The sequence below is a fragment of the Thunnus thynnus genome, chromosome 2 (assembly GCF_963924715.1).
Source record: "Thunnus thynnus chromosome 2, fThuThy2.1, whole genome shotgun sequence".
Taxonomy (NCBI): Eukaryota; Metazoa; Chordata; class Actinopteri; order Scombriformes; family Scombridae; genus Thunnus; species Thunnus thynnus.
Genome location: NC_089518.1, coordinates 7,085,287 through 7,094,719, shown reverse-complemented (window position 1 = coordinate 7,094,719; position 9,433 = coordinate 7,085,287). Strand labels below are relative to the sequence as shown.

Sequence of the window (9,433 nt, the reverse complement as noted above, 5' to 3'; positions counted from 1 at the left end):
TTTGTTTATAAAGTTAATGTGTGCTTATACTGTTGTTCACAAATGCTGTTCTCTCTCACGCATTTCACGAGCGCACGAACACATACATCATTGATAGACTTTTCAAATGACCTACCAATAGTTGAACAGTACTGTATACTTGAGGTGGCTATAATCAATAGTTATAATAATTCATCAAATGACAATGTGTAAGCTGAGAGGCAACACTTGTCACCCAACTCTGAGTTTTGTAGCAAGTCTCAGCTCATTGTTTAGCTATTCGGTCCACAACTTCACTGTTCTGGTTCACTCTCAGCGCTCTCGTAGTGTTGTTTTCAGCTGCAGCAGGAGGTGGTTTTCAATGAAGAAGTTCTAAAAACCCACTGTACACTACCTGCTAACGCAAACACAGTTAGCTGCTAGCTGGTGAACATAATGGAGCATTTAGCAGCTAAAGAGCCAGATATTTCCCTCAGGCATTGGTGGACACCAAAACGGAGCTAAAAGGAGAGCGAAATATCTTAAATATTTCTTATTATAATTGTTGTGTTAATAGAAACATTGCTACATGTCTACTGGATGTTTAAATAGGCAACTGTATGCTAACATATTAGCCTGAGTCCTCCGTGCGTTACAGCTACACTGTTGCTCAAAAACTACTAAAAACATGTCAATGAGCTAAGATGTCGCCCCGGGTGACATATTCCTTCATTACAAAGAGTTTTGACACTATAGTTTATTTAGAAATGGCTCTCAGTGTTACCAAATGAAGTGCTTTGTACCTGGTTGTGGAGATGTCACACCACATGATTTTATACACAACAGAAAATGCATTTTTATGGTGTCAATGGCTGGAGGCGATAAAGAATCCAAGCTTTGACCCCAAAGTTTCAATGCTTATGACCAAGACCAAGGTAATGTTAGTGTCTGCTGTTGCCCTCAGTTTCTCCCTCTCAAAATGTCTCTGTTGTATTTCCTACTCTGCTTCTATGGATCCATCACATCCAACCATTTCTTCTTGTGCGTCAGGCGACATTCATACTCATATCGATCAGACTCTGACCAGAACATTGTAAATTTCTCAAATAACTTAAGTAAAATTGTGATATGTAGCACAACAAGCTTGTGAAACACTGTTCCCGCACATGCTCAGTGACTTCTGCCTTACACGGAACTACTCTCCTAAGACTGAAAATGTGATCGCTGTTATTAGTGTTTGGAGCCGTTTCTAAACAAACTACAGTGTCCATATTCTTTACAATGAAGGAACATGTCACCTAGTGCAGCAGTGTGGCTTACTGATGTGTTTTTAATAGTTTTTGTACAACAACAGAGGTTTATATCAGGCTTTGAATACACACACAATACTTGTTAGTAGGATCCATCCATTGTTGGTTTTGTTATTTTTATGGTATTTGTTGACAATAAGAAATTATCCTTTAAATGTGTAGGGCTACAACATATAAAAACCAGTTTTGAGAGTTTGAAGCCAGACAAAAGCAAATACGAGATGATTTTTAGTGGACTGCAGTTTGTGTTTTCCAAATATCACATTCAAAACTCCACAGTATGCATGCTATGTACAGTAGAGAGCCATAAAGTTAAATGATGACACACAAAATGAGTTACATCTTTGTTTGAAATAAACTTCAGAAACATCTAACAGCCAGATATTCAAAACTTGCATCATAAAATGTTATGCAATTTCCACTTTAAAACTATAATAGAATCCTTGTGTCTACCTCATAAATCACAAACATAGACTGCACAGCTGGACAATTATATCTCTGAAATTACATTTCTAATTGAATAGCTGTGCGCTCTCTGCCATCTGTGCAGTGAGGTGTCTTGCCAATTTTTATCTCCAGGTACAAATTGTATAAAAGTCTGTTCCTTGTGGATTTACAATTGCCTTACAGTTAGTACGCTGAAAAGAGGTCTTACATAACAGTGGCAACTCCCTCGACGACTGTCCCACACTTTTGCCTCTTCTGCAGCCCAGACATGCATGGAGGGGCGTATGCGCGGTAGCAGGAACTGGCGAGGCAGGGGAAATGATTTACAGCACTCTGTTCTCTCTGCCGGGATAATAACTGGACCAGACCTCAGGCAGGACACAAGCCAACAACTTCCCACTAGGCCAGGAACAGACGTAGAGTTCAAGGACTTGTGGTTAACAGATATGGAGTTTTGGGCCAGTATCAGACTGGGACCGGTACTTTTCATAGATACTGTACCTAAAAAAAAGGACAGTAGTATGTTAGGATGCTAAAATGAAGCCCAAAGTTGCATGAGGGCATTATGCATGTTGGCTTTTTCAAATGGCACTAATTCTAGCTAACTGTCCATTCTGGGGTCCCTTTACAACAGAGAATGTACATAGGCATGGCCAAATTAAGCCACTGTGAGACCCATGGGCCCTACTGACCCCCCATTCCTGCCACTCTCTGTGGACTGCGTATGTACCCAGTCACCTTCAGGTACAGTACACACAGCAGAGAACACACAGCAGCTTCGTTATATCTTTCCTAGAGCCCCACATGCCAACAAGTGCTCTTATTTAAGAATAGTACCTGGCTCCAGGTTTTCTCTATATGACAAATAAGGTTGTGGTTGAGCTTCACTGTGCAGAATGATGTATGTACAGAGTTTGACACTATAAGACGGTTTTCACATTCATCTGCTGAAGGTGGAAAGTTTAAATCTGAAGCATGATTTGTGACATCAGTTTATAGGCCAATTTTGCAATTTTCTTAACATTTTATGTCCCAGGATCCCATTTTGGAAGATCTATGCTATTGTTGATTTTGTCTATACAGCTACACTACTTTGGGGGATACTACTACTACTTTTTTTTTTTTTTGGAAACAAGACCAATAGTCTACAGTCATGCTAGCAGCTCTGTGAGGCTGCCCTTTGGCACAGTGGTGCTTTGAGCTAAATGGTGACATCAGCATGCTAAGATGCTCACAATGACAAAGCTAACATGCTGATGTTTAGCAGGCATAATGTTTACCCTATTCACCATCTTTGTTAAGCGTGTTAGCATGCTAGCATTTGCTAATTAGTACAAAACACAAAGTGCAGCTGAGGCTGATGGGAATGTCTTTAGTTTTGCAGGTATTTGTTCATAAACCAAAATATTGAACAAATTAAAATTTTGACCTGATGGTGGCGCTACCAAAGTCAGTAGATTCATCCTATGGGGATGATGAATATCTGTATAAAATTTAATTGCAATCTGTCCAGTATTTGTTTGTGCTATGTTAATCTGAACCAAAGATCTGGACCGACATCACCATCCCTGGGGCCACCGCTAGCATGACTAAAAAAAGGGTCATACTGTCCTTCATTTTGCTGAGGGCTTCATTCTGATTTGAGAAAAATTGGCAAAGTTTTTACATACATAACAAATGACAAAAGTCTTGAGGATCTAATAGATCCCATTTGTTTTTTCACGTCAAAACATAAAAAAAATAACATTCAGTTGTTAAGGAAAGCAAATAAACTGAAACAGAGTCAGAATGTGTGTGGGGAGGCATGGGGGTTGCCTGATATTCAACACAGAATCTCATTTAATCCCAAAGATGTGTGCTATTGTGCAAATCCCTGCACAATATACCTTTAATCTCATGATGACCGTCTCGAAGGAATTCATGGAAATCTAGAAATGGGCACCAGACCAAACAGAAGTGATCAGTCAGCTTTCCTCAGTACCACAGTCAGTCTTCAGGAGGTTCAACAGGATGCTGAGTCTGTCCGGAAACTCTGAAACAGACCAAGCTCAGTAATCCTGTTCATGCTAGACGATGGGAGCTGAGAGAGCAGGTCTGAGTACAGTGGCGAGGAGACAATAGTGGCACTGTGAGGCAGACAGCTGGGTTTCCACCCCCTCTCTCCTCCCCCGCCAGCCCCCACCGATGTGGCTTTGTTCCACTAGCTTAGACCGCGGCAGACCCAGGGCTTCCCCAACTCCTCTGACATCATTGCCCAGCTGATAGGAAGCACAAAGGATCCTGCAAAAAAAAAGGATGCGTTCTATTTATAAACCATGAATGAGTGCCGTGATCCCACTGCCTCAGTCATTTGTGCTGGACCTCCAGGCAAAACAGTGTATTGCAAAACATAAAAAAGGAGGAAAAATTGCCAAAAAGCTTTGCTGGTATCCACAGAGAAAATGTCATATTGAAAACACCTGCAGCCTAATGGGACATCTTTCTTTACAAAAGACACAGTATTCACATGTGCACAATGAGTAGGTCCAAAGACTGATTAAGTATTTCACTTGAATCCAAGTGCTTTTGTTTTCCTGTGTGTGTTTGTCTGTAATATACAACAAGAAGGGTACAGGAGTACCAGCAACCCACCACCCACTCGTGCAACACAGGAGAATGAAAAACAAAAAGGATGACCCTTGCACTGAAGCTGGCAAGCCTTAAGAGTTCAAAAGGATGGACGTGATATTATCTGAAATGAGCTGTATCAAATTTTATAAGTTATAGCCTCACAGAGCCACTAGCTAGCATGGTTGTAGACTGTATTGTTACCACCAAAGCCATGACCTCAAGTGACCAGTAAATAGGCTTTTCTCAAGCAAGTCAATAAGATTTTGTGGATGAACACATGATGGATTAATGAGCGGTGAAGTTTTACTGAAAACGTCAGAGCTTCAAACATTCACTAATTACTGTCTAAAATGTTACATTGTTACTTGTGTGGAGTGCAAATTACATCTTTCATGTTTTTCATCTTTTATAAGTCAGCTGGGTTACTGCTCACCGTCGGTGCATCTGTGCTTTCAGTCACTTCCTACATACCAAGACATCTATCTTTCATCATTACCACACTCAGATTTGCAGACTGGTTATTCCTCTGCTCCCTGAAATAAGTCGAAATGTTTAACTGCATTTTCAGTCAGCTTGAATGAGCTCGGATGACCATTTTTTTTGAGGTGAGGGCTCTGAGTTTTTGTTGAGGCCGGATGACTTACAATAAACTGAGCCAGCTGGAGGGCTGCGTGTTCCAGATTCGAGAGCTTGTAAAAACAAGTGTGCCTGGAGATATTCATCTCTTCCAAATACAGCATCAAAGGGTTAAGTATAAGGCTGGTTGAAGAGCAGTCCTGCTCGTCTTAAATTACGTCATCACACAGAGAGAAGGGAGGTAAAGTGTAATCGATAAATCTCATATCCTACTCTTCGGTGCTGGGAACAGTTAGAGAGGCACAACAAGCAGATACTCTAATGACCTATCTTGGGATTTCTCCCAACTTCAGTAATTTTCCACATCCATTTTGATATTGACTGATATGATATCCTGTCAAGCCCGATAGATGTATTTGTTGAAGCCTGGCGGTTACACATGACTGTTTAATTCAAGTGATCTCCATCTAAATATTGACATTCATAACTGACAGGCAGCGCAAGGAATCATTTTGAAACGGAGAACATATGGAAATGATTGCACTCGAATATCAATTTCAGGACAACCTGGGTAACTGTTCCACTATCCTCAAAACTAATTAGAGTAATTTCTTTAAACCAGGAATGGGAAATGAGATAAGGGATAACATCATTTCCAGGTGAACATCCAAATGATTCAATAGGTTACGCTGTCTGGAAAACCCTGTGTGATCTTTAATGACACACGCAAAGTTACTTTACAATATCACAATCATTAGCTGAGACACATGCATGAAATTAAATCTGAAGTTCAGACTAACGGCTGTTTTTTTCAGTGCTTGTGTGAAATGATCTCACTGTAAAAAAAAAAAAAAAGGTCTTTTAAGGGACTTTGAGAGACTTGTCATGAAGATTCACATAGTCACTTCTTCTTCTACAGAAAAATGGCAGCATTAGTCATTCAAATACTTAAAACTACGTTTTTGTAATCCTTAAAAGTAACCTCTTGTGGTCACGTGAGTAATGGCTTTTCTCTCAGAAGCAAAGGCAAAAGTAGTGAGACATTGTTATACAGTTAAACAAACCTCTGAAGACGCAGGTCAGGATGGAAGGTCAAACTGTGTGACTTTGACCCAATAGTCTGCGGTTTGTATCCAGTATTTTTTTGCCACTTGCGGGCAGCACAACCAGTTGTAAATACAACACTGACATAGTCTCACCTTCTAAAGTTGATATGGCTAACATGTTAGCAAACAGTTGCCTGTACAGTTCCAGCTGAAACAGAGCAACGTTAGCGTTCATTTTGATTCATTTTAAGTCCAATATTCACACTCCTTTTAGGTCTGGCTTGGTCTCCACCAACTCTTACGAAAAATATCTGATTCTTTATCTGCTAAATGCTCCACTACGTTCACCAGCTAGGTGCTAACTCTTCCCAAACTGGTGTTGTTAGTATAAAAACACTGATTAGGCTAACTTTAACTATAGATGTGGCAGTTTAGAAAATAGCATATTTTCAGAGAGCAATGACAGACGCCTTGGATTTGCTGAAAAATGGTTGTCAGCAGATATATCAGCAGTATGTCAGAGACCATTATTAAACATTGGTTCTGGATCAAAAATCATGCACAGGAGCGAGCCCTGCTACTGACACGCGGCATTACTTAAAGACAATCAGCTATACACTTACAACTTATTCCAGCCTGCCACGCCATTATTACTTTTCAAGACTTTCTGTGTTCCCGGCAGACTTAAGGAAACTCCACTCGCAAGCAGCCGACTGTAAATTTATCTCACTTTTACCATACTCTAAAACTCAATCGCAGACGTTGGGAGACAGAAGGGCCCGCGGATTGGATTGCAGTCCCCAGACAAGACATCCAACTTCCCCCCACTCTCTCACCCCATTGACTTGACCTCTGAAGCACAAAGAAAACACATGACTTCACCCCATACAGCCACGTTCAAACACTTATCTGATCATTAGCAACTTCTGCTGAATCCAGTGGGAACAATTATGGGAAAAGTAAAGCGCCACGGCCACTGTAGGTGTGCTGAGATTGGAGACTGTTACAGAGGTTGTAAAAGCAGTCGTAAGTGAGCGCCATCACTTTCTGGTTCTGCTCAGTGGTGTGGGGGGTAGATTTAATTTTGATTAATGGTGGCAATTAAACAGATGAAAAGAACTGGACACCCAATGAATCTATCAGGCTTTGGTCGAGGGTGTAGAGGGAGGCTTTGAAACTGGTCCCACTGCCTGACGCTCCTAATTTGATAGCATAAATCACTGTTTAGGCTTAGGTTAGGCTTTAGTCCTGTTAAACCCTATTCAACACTAATGGCCAATGCAGAATGCCATCAGACCTCCCCAATTAGCCCTGCCGATGGGAGATGCTAATCTGTAATAATTGCCATATGTTGACTTAATGGAGGCTAATGAGAACTCAGTCTGTGTGCAAAGAACAATCTGTTGAATAGTTGACAATACAAGTGATATCATAGGAAAAATACATGATGCATGTCACTGAAACTAACACAGTGGCTCTTTGAACTGGGAAGCAGAGGAAACAGCGGAAGCAGAGAAAATCAGTCGTATCAATCTTCAGACGGGATTAACCCTTTCCCCGGGGGCTCTTGATGCAATGGGAAAATATCCCTACGTTAAGAGGACTCTGTCACAGATAGAAATCTGTCATCATGTCGGTCTGTGTGTCTCCCTTTACTGTGACCCCCCCCCCCCCCCGGACAGACTCTGTGCCAGCTACAGGTCACCACACGTGGCCTCGGCGAGAGGAAGCGGAATGCCAGAAGTTACCTCAGCTCCTTCTGCTTCAGCCCACTAGAAACACATCATCAAAGCCCACCACCATAACTAAACAGTGATGTCAGCTGAACAGCTACTAACGATTAAAATGATGAAACACAAAGTCAGATAAACACATTCAACAGAAGATTCAGACTATTCAAACATGTTTCTTTTGTTACTGTTATTGATTTCTATGGTATAACAGACAAGCTAACGTTACTAGAAGCCAGTTTCATTTTACAATGTCAGTGAACAGTCATACCTTTATCAACAGTTTTTCTATTTATGGTATTGAATCTAAAATATTTCCTCACATTCTTTCTCAGATGGTTTGGTGTCATGATAATCAGCATGGCTTGCTGGTTTTCTTCATTTCGCGTTAGCAAACAGAACAGTAGGCTAGCTGGTACGAGGCATGGTCTATTGCGCTTATTCTTTGAGAGTTTTGAACTTGAACAGATGTATATCACATTTTTTCCACATTTGAACAGTAGTTTACAAAATGACAGTCCTTTGTTGCTTGTGGCTGGTTAGGTCCTTATGAAACGAAGAAGGAAAGCTCTACTGGCGTCGGTTCTATGGATGTATAAATCCAAGATGGCAGCCTATCATTCCAATAAGAGTTGCTCACGCCAGCACATACACATTAGTGTCTGTTTGCTTGCTCATCTTATTTATTTTACATTGAGATTTGGTTACAGACATATAAATTGCTTTGGTAGGCTTTGCTAAGTTTTACACTTATTAATAAAAAATATTCATAATGCAAAGAGCAAAAGTTGCACCTTAATTAATTCTTTATTCTGGATCTGGGTAATAAGCTTTAGCAACACACTGTGGCTGACTTGAACTTCAATAAAAAAAAATCTTTTAAAAAAAAATGATTTCACAAGAACAGATTTGAGATTGAAGTGATCTTTGGGAAGTGTGGTCAAAAAAATATGGCTATGAGATCCTTAAAGTGTTGCCAAAATTTAATAAATAAATGAGGATTTTGCAGATTTCATGCTTCATATCCACACAGACACATTCACACAGCTTTCCACTATAACCAGACTTCCACTGGTTGAGGATTAAGTTCTTTGCTCAAGGGCACCTCAACAGCAGTTGCTGAGAAAAGGGAAAATGTTAGTCACTTTCCCTACCCACATTTCCAAGTGGGTTTGGAGATTCTGATGACTCGCCTACACAAAACTTCCAGTCTGCATGTTCGTACCTCCCCACTGAACTGCATGCCTCTCTTTGGAGGTGCAGTTCTTATTTGGACAGCTTATTATTATTACCTCCCACACTTCAGCTGTACCAATGACCCTTGAATTTTGCCCTCTGGATCTCAAAGGGCCATTGTGTCTAATGGCATGTCCCTGAGGGGGGGTTACGTGGTGTTATGTCATAGTTTACGGTTAGAAGCTTGAGTTGCAAATGTGACATCTTGAAAACATTCTCACTGCAAGCATATAACATCGAAGCCCCCAGCAGGGCTGAACCGGAGGATCCCTGAGCAGCCGGCAGTCCGAGTGTCTGGCCTGTGGAGGTTGTTATTTGGTAACAGGATAGAAGATCTCAGGGAACAGAGAGTCTTTGTGTTCAAGCCACACCGCTGACCTCTTGGCTCTGTGGTGTGCCGCAGAAATGAAGGAAATCATGTAGCATTAACAAGAGGTGAGTTCCCTCCTGCTGCCACTCCATGTATGTTTATGGAGAGTAATGTGCCATGTCACTGCTTTCAGTTCCACTGTAACCATAA

General features: G+C 41.0%; 1 long non-coding RNA gene across 1 annotated transcript; it reads right to left on the bottom strand.

The window, feature by feature from the left end:
* Window positions 1–1,097: 1,097 nt before the first annotated feature.
* On the bottom strand, window positions 1,098–9,433 carry LOC137191375 (uncharacterized). Its single transcript, XR_010930398.1, has 3 exons — window positions 6,571–9,433; window positions 3,602–3,995; window positions 1,098–2,216 (listed from the first exon to the last, which is right to left on the bottom strand). It is a non-coding gene; the product is annotated as an uncharacterized lncRNA (long non-coding RNA).